Genomic DNA, 17,935 nt, shown 5'->3' with positions numbered 1-17,935 from the left:
CTTGCCTGAGAGCGAGGGGGCCCCGGGCGGGCGGCCGGGGAAGGACCGTCCTGCAGGAAGGGCCATCGAGAGGCACCGGCCCGCCCTCCGTCTGCCTCTGGCCTCTGTCCGCGTCTGGACGGGCTCGCCGCTTAGATGATGCTCCAAGTCTTTGTTTTCTTTTCCCTTCTGCTTTGCTTTTCATTTCCCAAAAGCCTCTGGCTGAGAAGAGCCATCATTTCGAACGCGATTCAACGGGCGGATGTGTGCGCTAACTTTTCTCTTTACAAGGAGACTGAACGCGGGCGGCCCTGACGGAGCCCCCCGCACCCGCCGCGGCCACCTGCCCAGGCCCGCGACCCAACCTGTCGAGCCGCAGGCCGGGTTCGTCCTGGTCCTTATGTGTGTGACCCCTGAACGCACGTGAAGCCGGACGGTGGTTTTATGAGGCTCCGTCTTCACGTGTCCCCACACAGGGTTTGAGTTTTGGGCCCCAGCCCCATTGCCCCCACAGGCCTCGCGGGTTTTGTCGCAGGAGCTCACACGGTGTGGTGGTTTCTAGGAACACGCCTGTCACGTTAACGGCAGAGCCGTCCGTGTTATGTGTGAGGTGTGAGTTTTCCAGAGGACACCCTTGCCTCCTGCGAGGCCCCCAGTGCTTCCCTCCATCCTCCCTGGAGACCCCGGGGGTGGGGGCGCAGCTCAGGCCCCCTCTTCCAGAGCGTTCGGCGCCGGTGACACCGGCTGCCGTCCGTGTGGTTTGCCGCCTGGATTCCATACGACCGATGGGCAAGGGCCGGACCGTGGTGAGCTCTGGGGGCAGATGCCCCGCCCACACGTTTATACAGTCCCTTTTTGTTGTTGTGGTTAAAGTCATCTCTACATCCAACGTGGGGCTCAAACTCACGACCCCGAGATCAGGAGTCACACGCTCCACCGGCCCATGGAGCCCGCCAAGCGCCCTTTTAATTCAGACACAGAGAAAGCTACAACAACCTCTTCCTGCCACATGGCAGGGTTTTGCCCCAAATTGGCAACTTCTTCAAACCAAAGGCCCTCAAGGCTTCCCTCAGAGTAACTTCAACGGCTGGTTAAACAAGTACTTCATTTGAACGCGAATTTATTCATCACCTACTGAGTTCCAAGCACCAGCCACCGAACCAACGCGAGACCAGACCCAGAGTCGGCGCTTGGGGGAATTAACGTACCACAGATCACCTACGTGCGGAGGGAGGGACGGTGCCCCCCGACTCCCAGTCTCCAGCTGGGGGCGCCCGGAAAGGAACGAGAGGGCCGGGTCCTCGGGCAGCCGCGCGAACAGCTTCCCCGGGCAACTGTCACGGCGAGACAAGGGACCCGAGGCGCAGAGAAGGCTAGCGACGTGCGCGGGTTTGCACGGACTCGCTGACCGCTGAGTTCTCTCGTCTGGGTGAACGCATCGGGCACCTTTCGGTTGTCCGGGGGATTTCGCGCGCTGTCGGGATATCGCGAATTATTTCTATTGACTCCTCGTACTTACTCCCAGCCTTTATGCTAGGTTTATTTTTATTTAAACCATTTTTTTAGTGTTTATTTATTTTGAGAGAAGGGGCTCGAGCAGGGGAGGAGCGGCGAGAAAGAGAGGGAGGGAGGGAGGGAGGGAGAACCCCAAGGAGGCTCCGTGCCATCGTCCGTGCTGTCAGCACAGAGCCCAACACGGGGCTCCAACTCACAAACTGCAAGATCACGACCGAGCCGAGACCAGAATTCTCAACTGGCGAAGCTGCCACGGCGCCGGGACCTTTACGTAGATCTACGAGCGCGGCACCACTTCTCCAAGCGTGTACTGCGTGTGTGCATCCCGGGTACACGGTCCCCAGTGGGGTGAAGGGTTTGCTCTGTTCTTTTCTCTCAGCACCTTGAGCGCAGGGCGTGCTTTTCCAGAACAGGCGGTCACGCCTGCCTCCGCCTCCTCGGACGGGGCAGATTCACGGGGTGGGGGGCAGCCGGGACCCCTGACCTCCTCCCTGGGCAGCCCTGGGAGTCTCCAGTCCCTCTCAAGAAGGCGAGGAGGTGCCCAGAGCAAACGCTGGCACTCGGGGGGGGACGGAGCCACAAAGCCACGGGGCTGAGACGTCACACCACATAGGGAGCACCTGCACCGAGAAGCTTGGGTCCCACGGGTGGGGAGGACTTCCGGAGCGTTCTGGGGCGGCACTCTGGGAAGCGGGGCCAGCACCTCCTGAGCGGCGGCAGGTGCGTCTTCCCGGAGCATCGACTTCCTTTGCGGGCCGGAGGGTCAGGTCAGCAAAAAGAAATTCAACCGGTCAGTTAAACGTGACTTTCATGGCCCCGTCGTGGGAGACGTGCTGCCGTTCCAGAGGGCAGCACCAGCCAGTGCCCCGGTCGCCATCGGGCTCGCACCACAGCCGCTGTCCGCCGTCCCTCCCGGGGCGTGGGCAGTCATGACCCCGCCCCCCTGCACAGACCCCAGGGTGCGAGAGAGCCAGCCCCGGCCGCCCTTCCAGAACACACACATCGCGAAACCATAGTCTACACAGACAGCTTCTAGCCTGCAGGCTCTGGTGCCCACTTCTGGGGGAGGCGTTCAAAAATCAGCTCCACTCTTCAGTGTTGGGACGGCCCCCTGAGGGCTCCTTTGTCCTGAGGGAGGAGGGACGTGTTGCTTCAGGAACAAAGCTCTCCTCCTATGCACACTTGTGGCCGACACCACCTCCCAGTGTAGAATCCAAATCGGAAGGAGCCCCGCCCCACCTACAGCCCGAACCTGGCGGGCGCCCCCAGGGTGCACGGCAGCCCCACCACAGCCCCCCAGGAGGGCAGCCTCCCAGGAGATGCACAGTCTCCCCACCTCCGTGCACGATCACTACTAAGTCTAAAGACCCCGAGACCTACTTATAAGCACAAACATGTGCACAGACACCTAGCTTGTCGCGGCTGCAGAGGACGTCGTCAGACTCCTCGGAGTAAACACAGAGTAACCGCAAAATAAAAGCGACGGACACAGGCTGATGCTGGGTCCTGCGGGGCAGGTGGGTCCAGCCCTACGATCTGCCAGCCCCCGGAGGAAGGCGGCAACTCCAGACTGCACAAAGTCGCTCCGAAATAAAGGAGGAAGGAGGTTTCCTTACTCACGTGACTCTGACACCAGCACCAGGTGACGTTCCACGCAAACAGGACCCAAACCTCTCACAAGCAGACACGAGGCCAGCAACGTGTGAGAATGACCACTTGTGGCTGCCGGGGGCGTGGGTCCCAGGAAGGAAAGGCTGGCTTCCCTGTTTGAGAACCGGCCGAGGCGACTCACCATGCAAACGGGAAACAGGAGAAAAACAGTGAGATCCCTCTCAAGAGGTTTAGTGAAAGCTGTCCACCAAACTCAGCGCCCAATTGTGACAAAACTCCAAGCAAGTTCGGGACGGACGAAAGCCCCCTAGATCAGTGTCCGTGTGAATTCCGGAGCTCACGCCATCCTCCGTGGCGAGATACACGGCCGGGCGTCCGTCTCCTCACGGTCACGTCACGTGGTGCCAGGGTCCTAGCCGGTGCCGAAACAGACATTAACGAACCTCTACTCAGAGAGTGCGAACGTCTACCTAGATGACCCTATGGGATTACAAAATGAATGAATGAATGAATGAATGAATGAATGAATGAACGAACGGATAAAGCAAGCAAGCAGGTCTCAGGATAAAGGTCAGTACCAAAAATCAGCCGTATTTCTCTGTACACACACAAGGGATTGGAAATTGAGAAAAAATTTAAATGTCACATACAGTTGGATTGTTAGCAGAATACAGGCTCGACCCGGCGACACAGGCCACCGCGGACACGACTAGAGGACGCGTCGATGAAGGACGTAGCCAACTCCGTGTGGATCGGAGCAGTTAGCACAGTGAGACAGACTCCTCCCAGAGTGCTCAACAGATCCAAGGACAGCAGGCTGTTTTTGCAGAGACTGAAAGGCCAAGTCTACAAGTCACGGGGCAACGCAAAAGATCGGTAACAGCCAAAACTCTTCTGAGAAAGAAGAACCAATTTGGAAGTCACGTAACGAAAGCTACCGTAATCAGGGCGGTGTGGCGTTAGCGTAAGGACGGACACACGGATGGAAGGAGGAGGGCCAGGGACAGACCCCCCGGCAAACGGCCACTGAATTCCCAACCAGGTGCCACCATGGTGCTGGGGGCAAAGAACGGGGGCAAAGAACGGTCTTTCTAACAAACGGAGTGACCCAGGTGCACGTCCATGTGAAAACGTACATGAATCTCGACCCCTGCTTCAGCCCAGACACAAAGATCATCCTGCGACGGATCATACGTCCAGATGGAAAAGCTTGACATTTAAAACTTCTGGAAGAAAACACCTAAAAAACTGCTTGCGACCTTGGGATGGACAGAGAGTCCTTGGAGAGGACACAAAAGACCATGAGCTGTAAAAAACAAAACAAAACAAAACTGATAAACTCTGCTCTTCAAAAGGCGTGATTGGGGCGCCTGGGTGGCTCAGTCGGTTAAGCGGCCGACTTCGGCTCAGGTCATGATCTCGAGGTCTGTGAGTTCGAGCCCCGCGTCGGGCTCTGTGCTGACGGCTCAGAGCCTGGAGCCTGCTTCAGACTCTGTGTCTCCCTCTCTCTGACCCTCCCCCGTTCATGCTCTGTCTCTGTCTCAAAAATAAATAAACGTTAAAAAAAAAATTATAAAAAAACCCAAAAGGCGTGATTAAGAAAACGAAGGAGCCAGCGACCAGGAGAAAATATTCACCAAACACACACTTCAGAAAGGACCGTGTCCGGCCAAATCGAAAAGCTCTCAACGCTCCATACTGAGCACAAACATCCCGATAAAAAGGGAGTAAAAAGATTTAAGCAGACCCTTCCTTGACGGTGCGGATGGGCCCACAGGACGGGCAGATGGGCGGACTACGATGCCCACACGACCGCCAGGACAGCTGAAAGGAAACGCTGGAACGACCGACAATACCCAGAGTGGCAAGTGTGCCGGCCGGCAGCACGGGGGCCAGGGAGGGGCGGGTGGGCACCTCCCAGAGTCTGCAGGGGCCCCACCCTCGTCCCAGCCCCCACACCTGCAACCCCCGTACGTCGGTGGCCGGGATGCCCAGGGAGCGGCCGCTTTGGAGAACAGTCTGGCAGCTGCTCGTAGAGCTCGTTGTTCAGAGGCCACAGCCCCTCCCAGGGGTCGGCCCGGGGGGAATGAAAACACACGTCCGCGCACAGACTGGCAGTGTGTGCTCACAGCTCTGTGCCCCACAGCCCCAGGCTGGAGACGGCCCACGGGCCCGCGCCAAGGTGGGGGGGGGGGGGTGCACAGACAAAGTGGTGTGCATGCACACAGTGGGATGCTGCTAACTGCACACAGGAGGACGCCTGACAGACAATCCCCCGTGGGGATTTTCACGCACATCCCACTGCATGAAAGCACACAACGGGTCCTTAGTAGGACTCCACTTAGTAGGACTCCACTTAGTAAGACTCCACTTAGTAGGACCCCAGAACGGTCACGTCCGATCTATGTGAGAGGAAGCCGATAAGGTGGGGTGACGGTGTGAGGGACGAAAAGGATTTACCCTGGATACTGGTGTTGGTTACACGTGTATAAGCTTGTCCAGACTCATCAACACACAAAATTCAAGTGACTAAAAGTATTTAATAGGAGAAAATAAAAATAAGAAAATGAGAACTTGAAAAGACACAGAATCTGGGGCGCCTGGGGGGCGCAGTCGGTTGAGCGTCCGACTTTGGCTCAGTTCGCGATGTCGCGGTCCGTGGGTTCGAGCCCCGCGTCGGGCTCTGTGCCGACAGCTCGGAGCCCGCTTGGGATTCTGTGTCTCCCTCTCTCTCTCTGCCCCTCCCCCGTTCACGCTCTGTCTCTCTCTGTCTCAAAAAGAAATAAAACATTACAAAAATTTCAAAATAAACAAACTAAATAAATAGACACAGGCACGTCCCGAAGGGTTCCCGCAGGCTGGTGACAGCATCCTTCCGGTGTCAAAACCACAGTGACTGACACAGAGTCAAGCACCCAAGTGCACGGCCAAACCCTCACGCTCATAACCGTGCTGACAGCGCGTGTGGCTTTTTGGAGGTTGCGGCTCAGAAGGACAAACACTGGGTGTCCCCTCGCCCTTTTATTCACCATTTATTGGACCCCCAACGGGAGTCTATAGTTTTATGGAAACTATAAAGGACCAGAGCTGAGCCTCACAGAAGGAACGAGATCCCACAGGCACTGCCGCGCAATCCCCATCTCGGATACGGCTCATCAGCACGCAGCTGAGCCCCGCGTGGAGGCAAGCGGGGCCCTCACAGCGGATGCAGCCGACGACATCCCGACTTGCCACTCGGGCCGGGCTGGGCTTGGCCTTAAATCCTCCGGTGGCGGGAGTGGGGTGGGCCCGGGGGGCGGGATCCATGCTGCACCTTCCCAGCTGCCCGGCGGGTTTGAGGACGGGAGGCAGATGGCTTTGGGGGGGAATGCAGGGACCTCTACTCAAGTGGCCGGTGAGTCGAGAGGGAAGAGGCATAGTGTGACAAAACACGCCTGAACGATAAAGGGTAAACCGGACACCAGCAGGGGCCCAGTGTTAATTTTTACACGGTTACATCGGAACCGCGATACGTGGTCTCGCAACTGCTCTGCCAATTAGGGGTCAAGAAGGCGACAGCAAAACGATTCACTGTCCTCCGGTCACTGGAGTAAAATGGACGTGCTAACGACCTGTGGGATGTCCCCTCCTGGCTCTCTCGCAGGCCCAGGGCAGGACGGAGGACGTGAGCCGGCATCACGGACTTCGGCCGGGCGCTAAGAGCCGTGTGGTCGCAGGCGAGCCCGTTCAAGGACGACGGCGTCCCTGTGCAGCTCACGCTACTCTGAACGCTGGGCACGTCAGCCCGTCCGGTGTCATCATCAACGGTTCTGAGTTCTCAGCCAGTGAGACGGCCACTTGGTGTCTGGTTTCTGTCTGACTTTCGACAAATTTCTTAAACGATTTGAGTCTTTTTTGAAGTCTGCAAAACACGTTAAAGTCTCGGAGGGTTTTCACAAACATCGGGGTCAGAGCAGGCACAGCGCAGACCCCGCGGGCGTTCACTCTCGCCCCGTCGAGGGAGGGAGACGGGACGCGGCCTTTCTGAGCCTCAGGACTCAACCCCCGTGGCCGAGGTCCAAGAAAGACCACCGGGAGGCACAGCCTCGGCGAGGCGCTCTGCTCGGGCTTCCCTGGCGCCCTTGGCAAGGCCCCCCCTCCTCCGCAACCGGCACCTCTGCCTCCCAACTGCCATCTGTTCGAGTTTTCTAGCCGCGCTCCGTGCCTTCTGCCCACCGAGAGCCAGCTCGGTGAGGGAGCACGGGAACCCCATGTCCTCGCCCGCGAGGCCCACCCTGGGCCGGCGGTGACTCGTGGCTTTCGGGGTGGGAACCGGAGAACCGCGAGCCCAGCTGGGCGCTGGCGGACGGAGGGCGGTGCCATCTCCCGCCCGTGCTGGGCGCCAGCTCTGGGGTTCAGGCGGAACCTCATTCCTGGCAAAGCGCAGCCGCCCGCGGCCCGGGGACGCCGGCCTCCGGCCCTGCCGCCCGCCCGGAGTTTTCAGGTGCCGGGAACGATGTCCGACCACTTCCCGCAGCTGCCTGTGGTCCTGGGGGGGGGGGGTGGGGGGCACCTCGCTTCCTTTCCCAGCCCTCTGGCTAGCAGGGCCTCCCTAAAGGGCCCGATGACATCACTGTGTGAAACGAAAACAAAGCTCCCAGGCACAGATGAATTTTCCATCTGCCGTTTCTGTGACGCCCACGAGGCAGAAGGGTCCACGACCTCCTGTGCGACCCGGAGCGCGCCAGCGCTCTGAAACTCCGCCGGGAAGGCCTCCCTCCCCCGGGCCCGCGCCGGCTCCTCAGAAGACCGTTCAGTCCTCCAGATCAACGTGGGCCGGAAACGGGGAAAGCCGAGGGCGGCCGGCGGGCTTCCCCACCCACCTGCTGCGGGACCCGTCCACCCACGTGCAGGCTGCTTAGTCAGCACCCTGTCCAGACCCCCCCACCCTGCAGGCAGGGCTCCGTCCCGTCGTGAGGGCATCCCCGACCCCAGCCCAGACGCTTGGCCCCCGCCCCCCTTGTTCCCAGAAGAGGGCGCTTTCCGCGCCGGAGCGGTCAGGCCCGAACAGGCGAACGTGACACGCGGACTCTCCTGCCCCGGAGAGCCGCCCGAGCGGTGCAGCCAACAGGCCCCGGCTGCCCATCCTCTTGACTCCTGACTCACGGGCGGCGGTCCGGCATCGGCCCCAACGGTGGGCAGACGGTCGCCTGGCAGGACAGGTTCTCGGCACCCGTGTCTCCTTCTCGCCGACCCCACGTCTGTGGAAACGCACCCGAGCCGTCGGCCCCCGCAGTGGATCGCGGGCGTCCACCTCCGACTCCTAAGGAGCCAGGGGCGGTGCTGACGCTCCCGCGCTTGGCTGCTCTGGGCGGCTGGCCTGGGAGGGGAGCGGGTGCCCTGGGAAGCGCTGTGAGGCTCGGCGCGGCGGTGCTTGTGGCGGCGAACGCGCCGCAGGCTGCTGACGTGCTGGGCCGGGGTCGGAGGCAGTGGGTTTCACACCGGCTTCCCGGCCGAGCCAGGAGCCGACCAAGAAGCCACAGCCTGGGCTGCCACGGCCCGGGTCCCCGGGGGCACACGCCTCGCACAAACCCACTTCCACAAAGCCACCCGAGGGTTGGGGAAACGGCGTCACTGTTCAGCAGAGTTGCAAGTGTCAGGAAAACTTGCAGCACGCTTTGAAACGCCGACGACGTGCGCAGCCCGACGCTCCGCCCTTGGCCGTCTGGGCTGTTCTCTGCACGACAGGCCGAAGGTAACGGTGCAGGTGGCCCCGGTCCCAGAAACGCAGAGGAGCCAGCGTGCACCAACAGGCCGGCCTCGCGTCCGTCAGCAAATCCCAGCCGGCAGTCCCGGCTGCCCGAGCGCGGGGCTCTGAGATCGCCTCCGAGTTCTCGAGTTACAGTCCTTGACGTGTGTGCATTTTGTGGTGGTTTGAGTCAGAATCTGGTAAAAAGGACCCTTTGGCTCCTTTAAGCATTAAGTCATTTAAGCATCCAACTTCACCTCAGGTCCTGATCTCACAGTTCAGAGCATCGGGCTCTGTGCTGACAGCTCAGAGCCTGGAGCTGCTTCGGATTCTGTGTCTCCCTCTCTCTCTGCCCCTCCCCCACTCACACTCCGTCTCTCTCAAAAATAAATAAACATCACAAAAAACTTAAAGGACCTTTTCCATCAGGGCACTAGAGCAGGCACAGCGGGGACCTGAGCCCAGGTCAGGCAGCTCTACCCGAGGAGACAGGAGAGCAAGCTGTGCCTCTCGGTCCTGGATCACATGCCTAACGTCTCATCTGTTCAACCGCCACACTGGAGACGAGGACCGAGGAGAAAATCGACCGAACCAGCTCACTCTGCTCCCAAACCCAGCAGCAGCCCCACAGCAGGCGCCCCCCACGTTGAGAGCACGGACACCGAGCTCGGGCTCCACCCAAAGGCCTCGGCTCCTCAGGGCCGTGCTGGGAACTGCCCCCGCGAAAGATGAAAGGCTCCCAGATGCCATCAAGCGTTCTAGAAGAAACGCATCACCTTTGAAAGCTCCAGGACAGCCTTTCAATACAGGGATACAGGGGCGTAACTAACCAGCCAGCCGCAGGAAAAAATCCTACAGGTGTGTCTGTGAGATGGATAGAGAGAAGGGAGGAAGCAGGGAAGGGAGGAGGGAGGGAAGGGAGGAGGGAGGGAAGGGAGGAGGGAGGGAAGGGAGGAGGGAGGGAAGGGAGGAGGGAGGGAAGGGAGGAGGGAGGGAAGGGAGGAGGGAAGGGGAGAGAAGGAAGGAGGGAGAGAAGAAGGGAGGGAGAGAGGGATGGAGGGAGGGAGGGAAGGGAGGAGGGAAAGGAAGAAGGAGGGAAGACTGAAAGGAAGAAAGTTAGGGGGAAGAGAGGAGGAGAGGAGAGAAGGGAGGAAGGAGGAGGGAGGGAGAGAAGGAAGGGAGGGAAGAGAGAAGGAAGGGAGGGAGGAGGGAAGGAGGGAGAGAAGAAAGGAAGGAGGGAAGGGAGGAGGGAAGGGAGGAAGGAGGGAGGGAGAGGAGGAAGGAAGGAAGGAGGGAGGGAGGGAAAGGAGGAGGGAAAGAAGGAAAGGAGGAGGAAGAGAGAGACAAACCGTAGTCTTGCCTGTCAAGGCCTTGGGGGGCTGTTCCTTCCTCGCTCGGTCCAGGCCTGCAGGTGAATAGCTCCTGGGTCCTTGCGATGCTCCCAGGCTCTAAGCGTGTAAAGTCACCTCCTAGGGCGGAGCATTGAGTGCAGACTCCCGGCTTCTGCCCATAGAGATTCCAGACGGGAACGTCTTGGGGGCGCCCAGCCCCATGCCTTTCCGACGACGGACGATCGATCGGGCCCTGTGGTTTCCAATGCGGTGCTCTCTCCCCCGCGGGTGGCGAGCCTGGGGCCCGTCCTCGGTCTCGAGCAGGAGGGCTCCAGAGGAGGAGCCAGTGAGCTCGGACGGGAAACAATCACGCCTTCGTCCTCACGGCCCTGTACTGAAACGGAGCATCTGCAGGTACGAGTGTCCGTCCCAAAGCGCAGAAGGGTCGGCGGTGCCCGGGACTTAGCACCCCGCGGGCTTACTGCTGACCCCACAGATGCCGCCCGGCCCCACGAGGCTGCAGGCTCAGAATGGGGGGGGGCGGCCTCTCCAACTCCGTGGGAGCCTGTGTGGAACCCTGACTTGTTTTCCGGGATATGTGTGCTGCAGCCGGCCTGGCTCCTCTCACGCCCAGAGCACGGGTGTTCTCGGACACGTTTGAGATCTTCACTCCAGAAGGGGTCGGGGGCACCGTGATGGTCAGGAACCTCCGATCCAGCGGGGATGCCACAGCACTGCTGCACGGGGCGGCACGGGGTGGCACGGGGCCTCACGGGACAGCACGGGGCCTGAAGGGGACAGCACAGGGCCTGCACGGGCCCAGGAATGAAAATCTCCTGGACGCCACACCTGGGTGCAGAATGCCCTCGGCGGCCCTTCTGGAAGGTGGCCGGCGGCGTGTGCAGGGCAGTCCCCTGTCCCCAGACAGACCTAGCAGCACAAGGCAGGCCAACCTGGGGAGAGCGGCACAGAACGTGGGCCGCCGTGTTCCCTCCTCCTCGCATCACAGTCGCAATGCCGGGGAGAGGCCACCGACGGCGACAGGATGCTGTTCCAAAAGGCTCACCAATGCTCACGGAGGAGAGAGGGCTCTGAGCCCGAGATAACAGAGCTCACCTCCAATCAGCCTGTCGGAGCCTGCTGGGTCGGAGATTAAGGCCCAGAGAGGTTAAGGAGCTCCCCCGAGCCCACACAGTAGAGAGCGTCAAAACCAGGCCTCAGGCCAGGCTCCGGGCCCCACGTGGACCACCCCTCTCCGCTGAGGGGCCTTTTCCCAGGCCAGACGCCCCATCACTCATCTGGATTCTGCTGCCCCGGGGCCGGGTGGAGAAGCAGGGCCAGGTGTGGGCAGAAAGCCTGGCTCAGGCCAAGACCCCCTCAGGGAGGAAAAGGAGCCGCCTCCGTGGAGAAATCCGCGGCTAAGCCACCACAGGCGGGGACACAGCCTCACCGTCGCCAGCAGGGTGACCGTCCGCCCTCCGGAGGCCAGAGAGACACCTTTAGAGCTGGGGACCCAGCTCGTCCCCTCTGAGGACGGGGGTGTGGCAGCCGGCACGGGCCGAGGCAGAGTGGAGGACCAGAGCGCCGGGGGTGAAATCGCTGCTTTGCCGCTCGCCAGCTGGGTGACCTGGGGCAAGTGACCTCTCTGTGCTTCGCTTCCCCCTTCTGTGTCCGGCGCACGACAGGTAAATAGCCACCGAGCGTGCCCCACTGACGGGAACGCCCAGCCACGTCACTCTACAGGCCTGAGCCTTCAGAACACGCCCCCCCCCCCCCCACGGTCATTACCGACAACTTCAGAGGTTACGCGTCCGTCACCCAGACTCGGAGACACAGAGTCCCCAAGGAAGTCCGGCAGGACCAACACCTTCTCGGGCGAGTCCCACTCGCCCCGTCACCGCCGATGGGAAGGAAGTGGGGGCGCACGATCAGCTCTCTCCCGGCCGCGTGCTCCCGTATCCCATGCTGACGGAGGACGCCGGAGTTGTTTCCAGTCTTTTGCTGTCAGGAACACAGAGGCCACGAATATCTGTGTCCACTCTGCACAGAGACAGGCCTCCGTTGCTCTGGGACGGATGCCCCAAGAGTGTAATTGCCGGGTGTGTGTTTAGTTTCGGCCAACGTTCGCTCCCGCTCCGTCCCCTCGTAACAGAGTCTGTCAATGAACCAAAGTTTCTTCATCCTGAGCGAGTCCCTTTTACGGGCGTCGGCACGTTTCTGAAGGTCCTTTGGCGGGCCACGCTTTAAGCGTCAAGTCTAGGAACTCTGTGCCTGGCTTTCCGTCCCGAACGTTTTCTGTGATTCCTTCTTCTAAAGTTTCATAGCTTTTCGCTTTACATTTAATCCCTGACCCGTTTTGCGCGCATTTTTGAATGAGGCGTCAGGGTAACTGGAGGGTCACTTTCCGCCCCTCGAGGTCCCGCTGTTGGAAGGCTTGCCCTCCCTCCACGGAATGGCTTTCGGCCTTTATTAGGAATCAGCTGGGCGCGTCTGCGCGGGTCTATTTCGGGGCCTTGAGTGCTGTCCTACCGACCCGTGCACCTGTCCCTCCGTCCACACCACACAGGAAACACACTGCTTCCCCGGGAGCCTCACGTGGTACGTTTCACTGTCCTCTCATCGACACAGCCTTAACTGCGAGGGAGCCACACGTGTTTTTAACCGAGCCCACGCCACTGCAGACAAATCAGGGTTAAAGTGAGAAAGGAAGGGCGTGCAGGGTGGCTGGACGGGTGGCCGCCCGGGGTGTAGACCCCAGCTGCTCTTGGGAAGTAACTCTGCTTCGTCCGCCAGGACTCACACACTTCACGCACTAGGCTCGTGCCCCTAAAGGTTTCTGTAACTTTTTCTGATCACGAAAATAACGTATACTTATGGTAAATACACTGGAAACTACAGTGAGGTGCAGAAAGGATCTAAGCGGCCAGAAATAAACACAGTGGCCGCTTCGGCCACGCTTCCTCCTACTTCCCCGCTCTGCTGGAGTGGATGAGGCCGGGGCGCTCCCTGGACGCGGCAGTCTGGCTCAGGAGGGAAGGGAAAACGAGCCGGGAGGTTCCAGGTCAAACAACGCGGGCCTCCCCTCGGGATCTGTCACTCACCGGCCCGTGGCCTTGCACCCTGGCGCTCGGCCTCCCCGCCTGTAGAATGGGCGCAGGTGCCTCGAGGACCCAGCAGCGCCGCGTGGAACTGATGCCGCGTGGAATTGATGCGGGCTGTGCCGGCCCAGCTGGAGGGCGGGACCTCGGCAAGCCGGGTGTGAGCTTTTCCCTTCGGTAGATGCGCTCGCCAGGTCGGGAGGGTCGCGTCAACGTCCTAGGATCCCTAGCAGAGACACACACGGGCCCCACATACACAAATCCCTCCGCCAGAGCAGGACGGAGGCTCTTCGTGGTTCTGCGTTTGTGCCCCCGAACCCAGATCGCTGAAACACCACACAGCCTGAAGCCCGGAAGCCCTTTCCGGCCGCGCCTCCTCCCGTCCATCCTGGCCTCCCCCGGAGAAGGGCCCGTGTCCTGAGAGGCGTATGCACGTTGTGTACTTTGTTCTCCCCACTTACGGGGGGGGGGCCGCCGTGACCTGCCAGGGCAGCTGAGCGGGGGCTGGGCCCGGCCGGCCGTCAGGGGAGGGCATTTCCTTTGTGCCGCCCGGACAACCGGCAGCAGGGCCCCCCATCACGGCGTTCTGGCACGAGGCTGGCGTCCCCCACCCGACAGCCTTTCAGTCCCGCGGGAACTGTGCTCGCACCGGTGGGGGAGGGGCTCCCCGCCCCGTCCAGAGAAGCCGGAAGCTTCCCCAGCAGACTCCCCGGTGGGCTTTCCACAGCCAAGAGCTCCCGCTCCCTTAGCCCGACCGCCCCTTCACCAGCCACCTGCCCCCCACCCGGCAGGCGTCAGAGCGGCGATGCGGGCACGCCGGAACAGGAGGGAAGCGTAATTACAGTGCGGGGCCGCGGAACACGACAGAGGAGAGACTGCTCACGGGCCACGACGCCCTGCTCTGCAAAGAAAGCACGGCCTTAAAAGGGAAACGAACGTGCACAAGCTCAGAGGTGCGCTGTTACAGCGAGGAAATGGGCTTCAAATGCGGGTTCCTAACGCCCAGTCCCCTGCCCCTCGGCCCAGGGCGGCCGCCAACCCCCGAGAACCCTGGGCCGCGCCAGGCGTCTGAGCGGGAAGCAGCTCTGATGGAAACGGCGGGGCCGCGGGGCCTGGCCCGGGGCCGGGGAGGGTGCAGAGGGAAGGGCGCCAGCCGGGGGGCCTGCAAAGCTAAGGCCTCCGCGCCAGTGCCCCCGGGCAAACCGTCCACTCGGAGCCTTGGCTTACCTATCTGTGAGGCGAGCGGGGTGGGGACCGGATGCTCCTGTTCTCCTGCGGTCTCTCCGCGTCCTCAGACCTGCCCTGGGGCCTCACGGCGGCAGCGGCCAGGCCAGCGCGGAGACCCGCCTCGGACACGCGCTCGCCACTTGGCCGCACCTGGCCGAGCCGTCGGGCGCTGGCGTTTCCTGCCTCACCTGGGCCCGTCCCGAGCCACGTGCGCAGGCCGAGCTCGGCGTCTGCCCTGAGGGATCCGCCTTGCTCCAAACCCGCTGGCTTCAAATCCTTCCCTCCCCCGGACAGAGAAGCTACTTTAAAACGAGCGGGTTTTGCAGGCCACACTCCGGATACCCGGCCGGCCCGGTCGGGGCGACGCGAGACTCTCGGTCTCGAGCCCCACACTGGGCACAGAGATTAAAAATAAACAAACTGTAAAGGCCACGCTCTAGTTCTGAAGTGGGAGCCACAGCTCACCTGCTAGAAGACGCCGGCACTGAAGCAAAGGGCTGATGGTGTGGAGGGAACCCAGGGCCCAAGGGCAGGAGGGGGGCACCAGGGCTGCGCAAACCCGGCGGGTCCCTTGCCGCTGGCACGGGAAGCCGCTCACTTAGGACGCGACCGGTGGGTCTTAAATGCAGACCCTGCGAGTCACCTGCGTCGGAACCAGCCGGGGACACGTGGCGACAGCCCAGAGCGGCCCGCCCCAGCCCGTGGACGGGACCCCGCGCGGGAGCAGGCACTGCCAGCTCAGCCCAAGCAGGAAGCAGAGGGGGTTCTCCAAGTGTGGCCACGGGGGCCCAGCCTCGGCCTCCGTGCTCGCGTGGCCTCCTCCGTCTGTGCCAAGGCTCCCCCCACCTCCCCCTCGTAAGGACCCTGTGACCACGCCCCACCGGCCTGGATGATCCCGAAAACATCTCCGTCTCCGGAGCCCGAACAGGATCACACCTGCAAAGTCCTTTTGCCTCGGGAAGCCACACGGCCGCGGGTTCTGGGGACTGGGACGAGGACGCCACTGGGGGGCCATTTTCGGCTTACCAGTCGCGGTGTCTGAAAACAGGAAAGCCATAAACCCACCCTCGCGGGTGCAGGGGGGCAGAGGCACCCAGAACACGTGCCCGCCGTGGGCCCGGCGATGGTCCGCACGGGCAGTACCCCAGCCGGTGCCCTCTCTCCTGGCGGGTAGGGCCAGCTCGGGTTAAGTGCCTGTGTTTCGGGACCAGGCGGGGCCGTGGGCCAGCCCACACGCTGCACAGCAGAGGAGGAGACCCCCGTCGGGGCCACAGATGGTGGCTGACACTTGAGGACGTCCGGGAAGCGGAGATTCTGGGCAGCCCAGATACGGAGACGCGGAACAAACATTCCTCCCTCCGCTACATCTGCTGTCTGGATCGGTTGTTAAGGGGAAATAGGACCTTTCAGAGGAGAAGAATTAGGTGGGAGGTTGCAAACAAAGAAGATAAGTAAGGTGACGCTGAGGGAAAGTTCTGGAACTCTGGCAGCGTGAATCCACATACCTACTCCCTCGAGAGAGTACACGGGGTTCTTCCCTGTTAGGCAGCCAATCTCTTCTGTGGGAGGTTCACCGCCCTGGACTCCGTGTCTGCTGGAGGGCGTTCCTGCGGGAGCCCCGTCTGCCAAGGGCTGCGCATCAATAGCGAGTGGGGAGCGGGGGCAGGACGCCGGGGGCGCAGGCCGGGCTCGTGACTCCGCTGCAATGCACTGACTTCAGAGGCGTGGGGGCGAGTGGCGGGACGCTGGCGCCCTTCCACGCCGTCTCCCTCTGCGGGGACTCAACGGCCAAAAGGAAACGCTTTGCGCTGGCCCGAGTACCACCAGATGTGGCCAGACAGCAGATTGCACATCTTAAATCCTCGATTACTCAGAGGTGGCTGAGCTGGGAAGTGACTTCCGCACGGACTCCCTGGAACCAGCTCGCCGGGCCCGCGCCCAACTCCGCCTGCCTGAGACGTGGCCTGGCCAGCAAGGCTGGGCTGGGGACGTGTCCTTCCGTCCACACACACACACACACACACACACACACACACACACACGGGCTGGCGTGAGCCCCCGCCTTCTGCATGTGCCCTGGCCCTGGCGTCTGAGATCTGGCGACTGCTCCCCTCTAAACACACGTGCACCCGCCGCCAGCCTGCACACGTCCTGGCAACCCCCTCCCCCGTCCAAGGCAGGCATCGGCAATCAATCGCGGAAACTCCAGCTGGGGCTGCGGAACCCTTTACCACACAGCACGTCAGGCCCTGGACGCCTCACCCGTCTGAAGTGACGCTTGCTTCCCAGTTCTGCCTGAGATCACACGTCTGCTGGCAAACGCACCCCCAGCCCCCCACGGATCCCGTGAAAGCGCCGCGGGTGTTACGGGGGGCCCCTTACCCTTTCAGCGGTCAAACTCGTGTGAACGTACGAGTGGTTGCACCGTCGGGGTGGGAATGGCCGGGGCGTGCGCGCTCATGGCGCAAGGCGGCCGGGCCGCGGCCGTCTGCGCCTGTGCAGGGAGGGCGTGAGCGGCGCAGAGGCATCTGGTCGCCGCACGGAGAGCCGGTCGGTCTTCCGAAGGCTCCGAGGCCCCGCGGGGCGGGCCAAGACCTCGCGGGGACACACACGCTACAACGGGGGCGGGCCCGGAGGACACAGGCGGCCACCTGTGAGGCCCTGGGCGAGGGGCTGCCGGGCTGGGGAGGGGGCGCTGCTCAGGGGCACGGGCTTGCCCGCCCTGATGAAGAAGTTCGAAAACGGACACTGGGGAGGGCTGCACAGCTCTGCAGATACGCCAGAGACCGCGGGGTTGTGCCCTTTCAGCGAGCGCCCTGTGTATCTCGACGAACCCACCGGGGACTCTCAGGTGGCATCTGGGAGGCAGAAAGCCTCACGACGGGACGGCCAGGCTCGCGACCGGCTAGGAACTTCCGGGCCAGGGGGCCTGAGCGAGGGTCTTAACCACCCCGAGGCCCAATTTTTGTGACCAGAAAGGGGAGGGTGTTAAGAGACCTCACGCCACTGTGCTTTGGGGGGGCTCTCGTGAGGCCCGAAGATGCGGTGAACCCAGTTCCTGGGGAGGTCTGGCGATTCCCAGACGCAGGAGCCAGGGCGCGGGGCTCAGTGAGGGTGGTGCTCCTGCCCCTCGCCCCACGCGGTGAGAGCATTTTTGCTGCAGGAAAGAGGGGACCAGATGCCCCACCCCCACCCACGATGGCCCCTGGCACTGCGTAGGGGGGGCTTGGGGGCTGGAGCCCCACACTCCCCGGGAGCACCCAGCAAGGAGCCCCCTGCGAGGCGGTTCTCAGGGAAGAGCTCAGCCGCTTGGACCGCACGGCAGAAGGAAGGACACCAGCTGTGGGGGGGGGGGGGGGGAGTTGGGACAACCCACCCGTAACCACCGACCCCGGCAGCTGCAGTGATGGCTTCTTCCTACCTGAAGACTCTTGCGTGTGTTGGGT

At 62.0% G+C, this 17,935-nt stretch overlaps 1 protein-coding gene and 1 long non-coding RNA gene across 11 annotated transcripts in view; one reads left to right on the top strand and one right to left on the bottom strand.

Moving 5' to 3' along the window:
• Positions 1-17,935, bottom strand: part of BANP (BTG3 associated nuclear protein) — a 304,623-nt gene that overhangs the window by 149,898 nt on the left and 136,790 nt on the right. The window lies entirely within an intron of this gene.
• LOC123382189 lies at positions 5,817-13,130 on the top strand. Its single transcript, XR_006590177.1, has 2 exons — positions 5,817-9,691; positions 10,347-13,130. It is a non-coding gene; the product is annotated as an uncharacterized LOC123382189 (long non-coding RNA).

Source organism: Felis catus, chromosome E2 (genome assembly GCF_018350175.1).
Source record: "Felis catus isolate Fca126 chromosome E2, F.catus_Fca126_mat1.0, whole genome shotgun sequence".
NCBI lineage: Eukaryota > Metazoa > Chordata > Mammalia > Carnivora > Felidae > Felis > Felis catus.
This window is presented reverse-complemented; position numbering and strand designations above follow the sequence as displayed.